This window comes from Canis lupus, chromosome 10, assembly GCF_048164855.1.
Source record: "Canis lupus baileyi chromosome 10, mCanLup2.hap1, whole genome shotgun sequence".
Lineage (NCBI taxonomy): Eukaryota > Metazoa > Chordata > Mammalia > Carnivora > Canidae > Canis > Canis lupus.
Window position 1 is genome coordinate 73,492,037 of NC_132847.1, and position 13,065 is coordinate 73,505,101.

Sequence of the window (13,065 nt, forward strand, 5' to 3'; positions counted from 1 at the left end):
CCGTTGTGCCATCACCGGCACACGAGCCTCCCCGGCACAGGGAGCCGGTCCCCCGCGGCCACCTTGCTCTGGGCCCCCAGGTGGGTCCGTCCAGGGGGCCTCTGGGGCTCGTCCTCGGAGCGCAGTCAGCAGCAGGGGTCTCAGGGCGGCGAGCCCCGGGGGCCTTCAAAGCTACAGGTTTGGAGGCTGGGCTCTTGGGGGTAAGTCGGGGGTGCCCAGTGCGGGGTTCCCGGGGAGGAGCTCCGGGTGTGGGGCTGCGGCTCGCTCCGCGGCTGGGGCAGGGTGGGCTTGCGGGGGGGGACTGTGGCCCTGCCCGGCCCACCTGCCGTCGTGCGGGGTCCCCTCCTGCGGGGATGCGCAGGGGTCACTCGGACAGGTGTTTGGGTGAGGAACTTACCCCACATCAGCTGTAGGCCCTGGGTGCTCAGGGGGCCTGGGCCGAGGCCCCGGGCAGTCGGCGGCCCTTCCCGTGGGCTCCTCCGACCCCGGGTCAGGGTCAGGGGTCTCCCGAGGCAGCCAGTCAGGCCGCACACCTGGGCCGCGTGTATTTGGTAATGACTCCCTTCCAGCGTGGCTTCAGCTCGTGGATATTTTTGTTAGACAAGTATCTCAGCCCTGCCTCTTGATACCAACTGCCTTAAAAAAAAAAAAAAAAAAAAGTCATTATTTTGCAGACCTTCTTGCCATTGCAAATAATATTCTCTCTGCCTGAAATGGCCTTCCCTCTGTTTGTTTACATTCATAAATCCAACTCCTCCTTCTCCGCTCAAATCTGTCCTCCTCTGTAATGTCTTCCCTTATCGGCTTATAAAATGAGTTATTTCCATTTCTTAGCCATCCATGGTCTGTGGATGGTTCCTATCCATAACCCTACCCAGATGCTAAGGCATTTGATTGGGGGGGCGCACCGGGTCCTTTGAACTCCTGATGCTCTGTGTTCAGGTACAAGTGAGAGTCCACAGTAGAAACTAACTATTTGCCGGATGATTGTATCCATGTTCCTATGGATATGATGCAGGTGTATCTTACTTGCAGATATGGCCCCAGTAAGATGCACCTGTGCCGATTGTCCCCGTCTCTAATACAGGTTCTGAGCATCCATTATTCTAAACTTCCTGGGCGGCTCCCATACTTCAGCTGATACAGAGTCAACCTTCATATAGATGGCACCTCTGCTCTGGTGTGATCACCAAGAAGCTATAAAGAGGAATTAGTCAGCCTAGGTGGATAATTGATGGATGTCAAGTGTCCCTTTGTATAAAAGACTTGCTTCTAGACCGATTGCCTGAGGGCTCAAGAGGCTCCTAGTAGACAACCCAGATGCCTTCTTTATTATTTCCTCTGAATATCTGCATTTTCATCCAAAATTAAGGCACCAAGGACAGCTTTGAGTGAAGTGATGGCCTCGGGCTAGAACATTTAATGAGAAATCTTCTTTTTAAGGGTCATCTTCTGATACCTTGTGCTAATCACGCCTGGCCTTGAAGTGATGGGATTGCTGTGCACCTACGTCCTTTAAAAACAAAAACAAAACCCCCACACCCTACAATTTACCAGGGCTTACTCATTTTAGGGGTTTTTGACAACTTGATATGCTTCCTCTTAATTAGTTAATGGTTGGTTCAGGCTGTGACAGCCCCCAGTGAGGCTTACAGCTTCTACTCCATGCTTATGGCTTTGAAATATAGGCTGTAAGGTCAGAGTGGTTAGGAAAGACCTTAACAGGGAAGTAATATTTGTTATCCCTGATGAGGGGTTCTCTCCTCTTCAAAGAACTCCTCTCCTCCTCAAAGAACTATAGAAGGTATTTTTTTTCCTACAGCCTGAGAAACTGACTGGACATCTAAAAGTAAAAGATTTAGTAATGCCATACTCAAATTCATGAGTGATATTCATTGCTGAGCTAGAATGACAACCCTCGTTTTTGACTCTCTGTCCAAAGTTCATTTCACAAAACACTATGCTGCTGCTTGCAAAATCCACCTGTTCTAAGTTAAAGGGGATAAAATGCCAGTCTGAGGCTCAATAGGATGACAGGGGAGAAAATAAGCTGAAGGAGCAGCTGAACTTGTTGATTAGTATTGCTTAATGCAGCTCCACACCCACTTATACTATCCCAGCCCACTGATCAGCATTTTCCTTTTGGGCAGACTTCATAGCCAAGAAATCAATACATCATTAGCCTGCAGCATGTTGTTTTCTGGGTATCAGGCAAGCTCCTGGGAGCATTATTTGAGTCATAATGACAGGGGTTGGGCTGTAATGAAAGTCCTGAATTATGCCACATTAAGGATCTCCCCCCTCCCCCCCCCCCCCATGAAGCTGGTAAGCTGCTCAAATATTCCCTTGTGTGGCTACAGACACAGCCATCAAATATTTAGCATGGATTTTGGCTAATGTGCCTTTTATCCCCAAGATATTCTCTTAAAGCAGGTAGCTGGTATTAAGACCCTTTAAGAGGTGAGGAAAGAGAGCCTTGAAGAGATTAACTGGACACGACTTGCATCCTGGAGTAGCCAAATCAATCTCTTAGATCCCTTTACTACACTAGCCACTCCCTGTTTCCTTTGGCTTTGAGAACCAGCAGGGTTTTGAAAATTCACTTCACGGACCGTCTCCAGCTGCTCTATCCCCAGCCAGAGAGCTCATGACCACCGGCTGGCATTAAACTTCATCATTCTCTGCCCTCCTGAGTCTGCCCGTTTCTGAGACTCTGAAGTCCCCTCTTGCTCAACGTCCCCCAGCCCTCCTCTCCTTCCTCTCCTTCCCCCTGAATGACTCATTTTGTTTACTGAGCAGAGAAGCTAATAGAAGGCAGCAGAATTTAAGCTTCCCTGGGACTTGCTTTACACGCTGACAAAATCATTCTTTTCTCTCTCTGTTAAATATTCATGGCTCTCAGATTTTTAGATACAAAGGTACATTTTGTTTTAAAATGTGCTGATCCAAGACATACTGGTTTGCATTGATTTCCTCCTCTTTGCATTTCTATTGCATTGGAAATAAAGAGGTCCTCATTCACTTCTTCTGAAATATGGACTTGAATTTATCTTTGGTTTTCTATTTTAATTTGGTTGCTGTTTGGCGAAAGGGCTGATGTTGGTAGACATTTTACATGTTTGTGTGTTTTTCTCTTTTGACATTGTGCGCGTACACAGGCACGCAGACAAGCAGAGAGGGGAAAAAAAACCACAGCGTCTTTTCCAGGCATCACAGCCTAATGTTAATGTAATTTGAAAGGGATTTTAGCAAAGGTTTGATCTGCCACAGATTTCAAATATTTACAATTTAGAACAAAAATAAAATAGAGATAAATTTACAGAGATGAAGAACAGACTCATCCTGGAAGAGTTCAGAGACTTTGGTTCAAGAAATGAAATGGGAGCAGAAGTGCCTCCATCTTAAAAAAAGGGAAATTATGTGGCGTAAGAATTATGGAAAGAGAATAAATGGGGGTGGGAAAGAGGAGGGATAAAAATCCTGATTAATCCAGGGCACTTGACAAGAGTCTTACAACGTACAGTGCAGATGAACAAAAGTAAAAGGCTTTCAGATTCTGGAAATTACATGGGGATTTTTTTTTCCCCCAAGCTGCTCTCACACATATTGCCATATGAAACTAAAAGGGAAAACAACCAGTTGATAAGAAAAAAGGCTGAATTTTTTCTTTGTATAGTAAGAGGATGTACTGTCTTGGCAGACTCTTTGTAAAGTCTTGGAGTATAGAGGATAAATTTAGGATTTTTATGAGATTTTGGAGTCTTTTAGTAAAAATGTGACTAGGATTGGGTAAGGATTCTGATAAAATTGTCTAGAGCTGGTGAACACTTAGAAGACTCTTCGGGAGTCAATAATTATTTGATACAATGGATGCGTTTAATCACTTGATGCTTATTTAAATTATTTTTTCTTGGTAAAGGACCTGGAATAAAGAATGAAATCATTTTTTATGTTTATATTCCCGGGCAACAGTTTCTTGGAATAGTAAAGCCATGTTGAGGAAGGCAATGGGTTAGTAAAGTCCTGTTGATAGAGACCGTAAGATATGGGTGTGGGAGATTTGGAAACTGGAGTATACACTCTCATAATTAGGAAACACCTGAAAGTAAATGTGGCCGAGTCTCAACTTGATTCTTGAATTCCTTTATGACATGCCAGCCAAGTGTTTGTTCAACCTCTCAGAGACTGAAACCAGTGCAAAGCTGTAGAGACTCTGGCAGGGGTGCTGGTAGATATATGTACTGAAGGTTTGGAAAATTAATATAATTGAGGTATTCTCTGGATCTCTACTTCTCTTTCCTTTTGTTATTTTAATAAAGACTGATTTCATTGTCCTTTACTCTCTCTTTTCTCTCATAGTATGTGCTTACTCATAGGACCTGCATCCTCCTCACAAAACTTGCTCAGATTCTGCTGGCCACCCCCACCTTCCTCCCCTACAGTCTACCTCACGGGCTTTATGAGCACTTCCATCTTTGCTTCCTCACAGTTATCAGTGTCATTCTTTAAGTGTGTGTGTGAGTTCAGATTCTCAGAGTGAAAGTCTAATTTGTCTGGGTTTATGCTTGATACAAGACCATTTCATGGGCTGCTGACCAGTCTGTGCACTGGCAGTATTGAGGGAGAGGTGACCCACTTTGATCAATCAGTTGTAGCCCTGCTGGGACTGGGTTCTGCAGTAGGACACCAGCGTGGTAGCTCCTCGAAAGGACTATACCAGGATAGTGTCTGTAAGGAGTGCTGTGAGTGGGAAGATTTTACAATGTTTAAAAAAAGAAAAAAAAAGATGAGGATGTCAATATCCTAGCAAACATGTCTAAATCAGAGGAAATTTACCTACCTTGACTATTGAAGACATTGGTCTTGGAAGACATGTTTTCAAAACTCCTGCCATTAACTTAGATGATATAATCTTAAATCCTAGGACATGGATGCACATTGGGTAATCTGTCAAGACACATTATAGCATTATGTGTCTAAATGTTTATTTTTTTAAATATCTTTTTTTTTCTTTTTTTTTTTTTATTTACTTGAGAGAAAGGGCAAGAGGGCAAGAGCTGGAGTGAAAGTCCCAAGCAGACTCCCAGTAGAGCTCAGAGCCAGATGCTGGGCTTGATTCCACAACCCTGAGATCATGACCTGAGCCAAAATCAAGAGTTGGATGCTTAACCAGCTGAGCCATCCAGGTGCCCCATGCAAGTATTTATTAGCAGCACATGAAAGGCTAAGTTGAAAGTGGACCCCAAATCTCTGAATACTTTACTTTCCTTTTATTTTCAGATAAAATTTTGGTTTTTTAGTCTTTTATTCCTGCAACTAAATCCTATTCAATTTTTCATAGCATTTATGAAAATCAATTATATTTGTGGGTTTTTTTCTAATTTTTACTTGTATCCCCCCATAAATTACATAACACTATGGCAGGGACCTTTACTGTCTTGTTCACTTATTCCTAGTGTATAGATACCTGTTGAATAAAACAAAGTAGAATCAGAGTACTGAGGGAAGCAAGGGAGGTAAATTAATTTTATTATTCACATAAGGTCACCAGAAATAGTCTGTAACTAAAGATATAAATAGGATATACATAGTACTTTCCACTCTGGCAACTTTTCTGTTAAGGATTTAATGTGAGATTCCTTCCAAAATTGCACTGCTATAGGAACATGGATCATAAATACAAAACTTACTTGTGAAGAAGATAATGGGAAAAATTGTACACTTTCCAATTTCAGAAAATCTTCTCCCCGGGGGGATATTATTTGCATGTTTTTCAGTTAGAGATGAAACTTAACTACAAATGCTTTAGGAAAAGTAGAAACTAACCTACTAATAAGTAGTGCCTAGATTTTAAAAATAGTTGTGCTTTCAAATCATGGCTCTGGATATTATCTGTGAGGCTGTGTACAGATGGCTTCACCACTCAGGCCCTCACCTTCTTCATCTGTGAAATGTGCATCCCACCTACATTACTAAGAGAGGTAAATGACACTAGAGGATGCCTGATGCACAGTAACAAATAATAGCCATAATTTTATTGTATATTCTATGTTATTTAATCTTTGCCTCATTAATCAACACCAGTGACATGAAAACATTGCCTGTAATTTTTATATGAAAAATTAAGGTTCAGAAAGTTCAACTTGTTTGAATGATACATCTAGGAAAAGACAAGTGATTTATAAGAAATCAAAGATTGTGATTTATAAGAAATACTTGGTCAACCATATGACCAAAATATATTTCACATAAATATTTGGTCTTCTCCCACAGTTCCTGGCTCACAGCTCCCAAAACCCTAGAATTTCCTGAGCAATGAGAACATCTTTTGTTATTATATTTGGTCTCTTGTCCTCAGTTCCTGAAATGCTCCAGAGCCATAAAGGTGAAATGGAGGGTCTTGTTATTCATAACAAGCCCCTCTCCACCACAACTGGGTTTATGTTAACGAGGTGACCTTTGGAAAGCACCTAAGATTGGGGCCTGGTTGTGGAACCAATGGGGGTGGAAGAGTGGAATTTTCAGTCCCATCCTCTGATATCTGGGGATTGGAGAGAGGCTGCAGGTTAAATCACTCATTTTTGGTTAGCCATTTAGTCAATCTTGTCTATGTAATGAGGCTTCCATAAAAACCCCAAAGAAGGGGGGTTTACAGATCTTCCCCGCTGGTGAGCCAGTATGCTTCCATGTGCCACAGAGCTGGGCTTCCAAATTCCATGAGGCAGAAGCTCCTTTTTTTGCAGACCTCCCCATATGCATTTCTTCATTTGGCTGTTGATTTGCACCCTTTAGTAGTCTTTGTAATAAACCAGTAATCTAGTGAGTAAACAGATTCCTGAGATTTGTGAGCTGCTCTAGCAAATTAATAGAACTCAGAGAGGGAGTCCTGAGAACATCTAACCCTATAGCTAGTCTGTCAGAAGGTCAGGTAACGAGCTGGATTTGGGATTGGCATTCATAGCAGAGAGCAGTCTTGCAGGACTGAGCCTTTAACCTGTGGACTCTGATGTGGTCTCCAGGTAGATGGTGTCAGAATTCAGTTGAATTGTAGGACAATCAGCTGTTGTCTCAGAATTGCTTGGTGGTGTGGCGGGATTCCTGCTTACATTGGAAATTGGGTAAACTTTCAACAAGAATGGGATTTGAAGGGTACCTGGGAGGCTCAGTTGGTTAAGCATCTGACTTCAGCTGGAATGGAGCCCCGCATTGGGCTCCCTGCTCAGTGGGCAGTCTGCCTCTCCCTCTGCCCCTCACCCATGCTTGTGCTTCTTTGGTCTTTCTCTCAAATAAATCAATAAATTCTTTCCAAAAAATGGTATTTGAACCTAGTTATTGATAGAGTTGAAGAGAAGGAGAATGAGGGAACTGAGGGGTGCATGGGTATAAAATTAAAACTGAGGGTATAAAACTGAGGGTATAAAATTCAGTGATTTGTGAGTTTTAATAAATAAGACTTATCCTTGCAACAAATGCAGACATCTATTCCATCAACTAAAAATCTCCAAATCTGCCTTTCCACAGAACCTCTGGGTGATTCTGATAACATTTATTCAAGACTTACTCTACCAGGTGTTGTTCCAAGTGGTTAAGTGCTTTGCTCGATGTCTCACAGTTGGTAGGTGGCCAAGGCCGATCCAATTCCAGAGGCCTTGTTCATAACTACTTCTGATTCAGGGAAGCCAGCAGAGTATCATATCAGTGTGCATCCCATTTTGAAAACACACAGAGATAACAGAATGTGGAGGCTCAGACACCGTGGCTGGCTGTCGAGGTGCCTGCAACAAATCAAGCAGAATCGATCCAAAATTAACATGAAAAGCGACCATGATCAATGAAATCAAATGCATAGCCTAATACTTGGCACAATATGTTTAATAAATGTTTGTTGAATAAATATTTATGAAGACAGTATCAAGTTTTCAATCTTAGAGAAGAGAGACAAAACATTCACGTAGCCATGAGACTACTGAAACCCAGAATTAGAATAGACTTTAACAGTCATCAAGACCAACCCCTCTGTGGATGCTACAACCCTCTCCCAATACGTCAGGCCCATAGTGAAAGAAAAAGCAAAAAAAAAAGCAAAAAAAAAATTTAATTAATTAATTAAAAAAAAAAAAAAGAAAGAAAAAGCAGCCTCTGGCTTGTATAGAAACAAGAGAAAAGACCAAAATCTGACCCATGGAGAAGTAAGAGAGCTTTAAATGCCAGAGTCAAGTAACTTCTGATTCTAGCTAGCTGTTTGACAGACAAGAGGGAGAGAAATAAATACTGCAGTAATGATGTCTACAATCACAGAAGTTATTCTCTAACAGCAAAAAGAGACTCGTGGACATGTGGGGCCAATGTGAGCCTATTGATTTCTCTCACGGTTCCTTTTTATTGTTCATCTCTTCCTCTTAGTTCATGCAGCCAGTGTCTCAGGGACTGCAGTCCCTCTTGGGCCTGCCAATCTGATCGCTGTTGAGCAACCATGAAATATGAAGGTCCGTGAGCCCTTTAATTGGACAAGTCCCAGTTAATAATGCAGGAGAGATGCGGAGCATGGAGGTCGGCAGGCAGATGATAGAAAGGCCAAACGAGGGAAAAAGAGAAAGAATCCATGAATTCGGTCTTCACAGAGTGGGGAACAAAGGGAAAAATAGTCATTACACAAACCTCCGTGCAAACACACTGGTGGTAGATTTGACTTGAGGAATAAGCTACCAACATGGTCAAGTAAATGAACTTTTCTAGTCATTTGATATCAAGATTATCTGAGCTCAGGAATTGCTGGTGAGATTGCTAGTATTTATGGTCTATCTGATGCTCACTGGGTAAGACGAACAATTTTATACCAGTTGTTGAAGCCTTGAATTCAAGTGATCTGTTGCTTAATACCACATTTCTAGTCCAGAGGTTCTTTTATGTAACGCATAATTAATTAAAATATAAAATTAAGGTGCATATTTAAGATCAGTCCAAAGTATAAAATAAACATGATCTCCAGAGAGATTGGCTTATTCCTGGCTTGAAATAAGCAGAGAAATGTTCATCGTAATTTATAACTGAAATATCAGGGTAGTTGAGAGGCATTCAACGCACCTTATTAAAAACGAATAAGCCAAAACTGACATTTAAAAAATTTATTTACTCAGCCCTTTAACAAATGGCAAACATTTACAGGCTATAAAAGTGTGCCGGATGCTCAGGATTCAGTGATGACGAAGGTGGGCACGTGCCCTGTCACTGTTAGCGTTCGGCTTAGTGGACGAGAGAAAGAGAAGAGAAAGCAGAAATTTGCCATCTCAGGGGATAAGTGTGATGAGGCAGTGAGCGTAGTGCTTTATGAGACCACAGGAGAGCATCTCAGTCAAATGCAGGGATAATTAAGGCTTCCTAGAGGCAGCATCTGCTAGCCAGAGGCCGACCGTGTGAGGGAGTCAGCCAGACAAACGGGGTATGGAAAAGCATTCCAGGCAAAGAAAATAGTATGTCCAGAGACTATGGCACATTAAAAAAAAAAAAAGTATAAAATTCATTCTGATGATAGTATTTTGGACTGAAGATTTCTATCCATCTGAAATGTGTATGTTGTATCCCAGTGTGATGGTATTTGGAGGTTGGCCCCCCAGGAGGTAATTACGTTTAGATGACATCATGAGGGTAGAGCCTCCTTGATGGGATTAGAGCCCTTATAAGAAGATGAAGGGACCAGAGGGCCGGGTCTCTGCCTTTTGAGGATGTAGCAAGAAGGTAGGAGGAGGATTCTTACCAGAACTGAACCCCACGCTGGCACTTTCTACAACTAGGAGAGATTAATGTTTGTGACCACAGACCACAGCCTGAAATTCCTCAAAAGTCCTGCTACAGCGTGCCTTTTCACCAACAGACTGGGAAGACCTTTGCAGGCTCTCCTACCTCACTTCCTAGTGGCCCCGCTAGGAAGCTTCAGCCCTATTATAACAACAGCTCCTGGAGCCCAAGATCCCGTCTTGTACTCCAAACCCCTATTCCGGTAACTGAGATTTTGCTCGATCTGAGCAAGGTGAACAGTGTACCTCTCTTTGGCTCATAGCATCCAGGCCCTGGTTGTTGAGTGTTTGAGTCCCAGCCAAGGAAAGTGTAGAAGCATCCACATTCTCCTCTCAAACTAGGGCTCTACATTTTTTTTTTTTTTTTCCTGGACCTAGCAGAAATAGAGTCCTTTCCTGGACCTGGGGCCCTACTGGAGTTTTTTTACCTCTGACCAATCATTACCTGCCCGTTCAACTGAATATCCGTTTATTACCAACTCACCTCCTGATGTTGCATCCCACCTGCCCATAACACCTGCTGGACAGCCCAGGTGTTGACCATGCTTCCTCTTAGGCTTCACTTATGAAGCCTATGTATCCTTTGCTTTTAACTCCAGCATCTGCAACTGGATCCAACTCTTTAGGCCTTCTGAATGTCCTATCTACTCTGTTTACACTCTCTAGACTGGCCTGACTATAGTGTTTCTAAATAACTTTTTTTTAATAACATTTATGAAGCACCACAAGGACAGCTAAAATATTGCCTGAAATGAGAGTGTCCAAATACCAGACAGGCGAGAAAGAACAGTAAAACAGAGTAAGGTTGGGTAATTCATAATGTTTGTGAATTAAGAGACCGAATGGATTTTGGTGTGGTCTAGCAGAGAGGTATAGTTGAGTTAGTGCTTCCATTTATTTAATCAGCAGACATTTAGAGGATAACTGCTTTGTGCCAGAAACTACTTTAGGGTCTGAGATCTTGGCTGCAAACAAGATAAATTTATGTGGAGATTCTAGTCTAGAGAAGAAGGGAGATCTAAACTTTGAATTGTTATCTAGGATGGAGTAAGAATGTTCTGGTGCTACACAAGCTGGCTCTTGAGAAACCATCTGCTAAATGTGGTCCACAAATGATTCTGAGATTTCAGGGAATCCCCACACCACATGCCCTTTGAGACCCCTTTCAGCTCTGAAAATCTCTGTCATGTTGGGTTCTATTTTCCAGGTATCCTAAGGCAGAAGGTACAGATTAGAGCCAAAATAGCCCCAGAAGAATTGCTCAAGTTGCTTGCTTAGAAACATGATGCCACAGGTAGAATCAACAGCAAGGGCGAGGGGGGAGGAGATGGATACGGCAGGAATGTTTCTACTTTATCTGTTTGGTGACATCTCATCCCTCATGGAGACTGTTTTTGTGAAATTTTTTTCTCCCATATATAGCGTAGAGATATTATTCAATGATTGTCAGCAGTGAGAAATGTACAGAGAGATAAAGAGAGAAGTTTGCTTCTCAGTGACAATGTATAGGATCTATTTCCTTTATCAGAGAATCTGGGCTCTAACGAATGGATCCCATACTGCCTATCCATCATCTGCACAGAAAGTACAACAAGCACACCACCTGGTTAGCCAGCGACCTGGGCCTTCTCCCCTGCGGAGGACTGCCCCATCTTTGCTCCTTCGCCACAAGTAAGTTAGTCTAAAGAGAGAGGAGATGGGGCCTTTGGAGCTGCCAAAATGATGCACTGGGGAAGTTCTGGTGCTAACCTGGAAGTGATCCGCTTTCTCTTCTAGAACATCAGCTGAGCTTGTGTCCTCAGGCTGGTCTGTCTTCATTTTGCTCTTTCAGATCAACCCCCTTCCTACTCATTTGAATTTAAGAAAAATGTTTTTCATGTGTTTGTAAAAATAAGTTGTCTCCAGATAATAAGACATCTGGGAATTTTTCCTTTTTTTATTTATCAGTATATTCTAAATGATAGATATTCCATAAGTGGTTCTCTAAAAGAACATGTTTTTCTAAGTTGGTACGAGTGTGGGAGTGTAGATTTAGTGTAACCTTTTTGTAGGGTGGTTTAGAAACATTCTTGACAATTAAAGTATAGATGCTCTTTGTTATTGCAGTTCTCTTTCAAGAATATTTCTTAAAAGTGTTCAAAGATATACTTACGAGAATATACATGGCAGCATTCACAAGACAAAATTGGAAATCGCCTAAATATCTATCAATAGCTAGTTCATTAAACGATGGCTGTTCCACATAGCCAAATACTCTGTAACTATTAAAAGAAAATGCTAGATCTATACATGCTGAAATGGAGAGATCCACTAGGTTATTTCATTCAATGCAAAAGCAAGGTATAGAAGGGAACTTCTGGGATTCTGTCTTGTTTTGTTTCTTGGTCTACCTGGGTCCAGCTGGTTACATCTGTGCACTGACCTTGTAAAAAAAAAATCAAGGAGTTATAAACTTCAAATACATACATGTTTCTGTATGCTTGTTATACTTCAAGAAAAATGATAAAACAATGTACAGAATATTCTATGTATTGTCTTTTGTAATTCCAGAATAGTAAGTGTTTAGATTAATTGCTTTGGTATTTACACAAATTCTAGGAAACACAAGACGCTATAAACGATGATTACATCTGGAATGGAGAAAGGAAGTTAGGACATGTAGACTTTTACTTCTGGTTTTATGTCTTCTGCGCTTCTTGATTTGTTTAATTTCTTTTTTTTTAAAGGAAAAGGGGTAGTTAAAATAATTTTAAATACTGGGTACACATTCCTGGGAAAAGTAAAATAGCTTCTCTGTCTTCACTCAAAATCAACTCTCACGCTCTGCGATGGTTTTCCTTTGCTGGATCTTTGCTGCCTACCTCTAGAATTCATCACAATGCATCTGCAATGCTCGGTTTTCTTCTTTGGCCCACCAACCTCTCTCTCCACATCTTTCAAGGCCTCCATTCCAAATCTAAGTGGGTGAGCATCTGTTAAGCAGCTGCTGCTTCCAAATTGAGAAAGGGCCACACTGCAAGCAAGAGGCCAGGGCAAGAATCATTCTGAGAGGAAAATGGCTTGGCAGGGTCCAATGCTCTGGGACCCATCTGAGAGGAAAGATCATTAATGTTAATCTAACTGAGCTCAGGGTGGGAGGAAGCAGAGCTGTAGTTTCTGGAGGAAACGGCTTGAACTAAGGGCTGGTTTCATTTGACAGAGACAATGAGGAATCACTTGCCTGTGCTAAATGGAGACACGATTATCCATAATTGATACATGATTTTCAGCT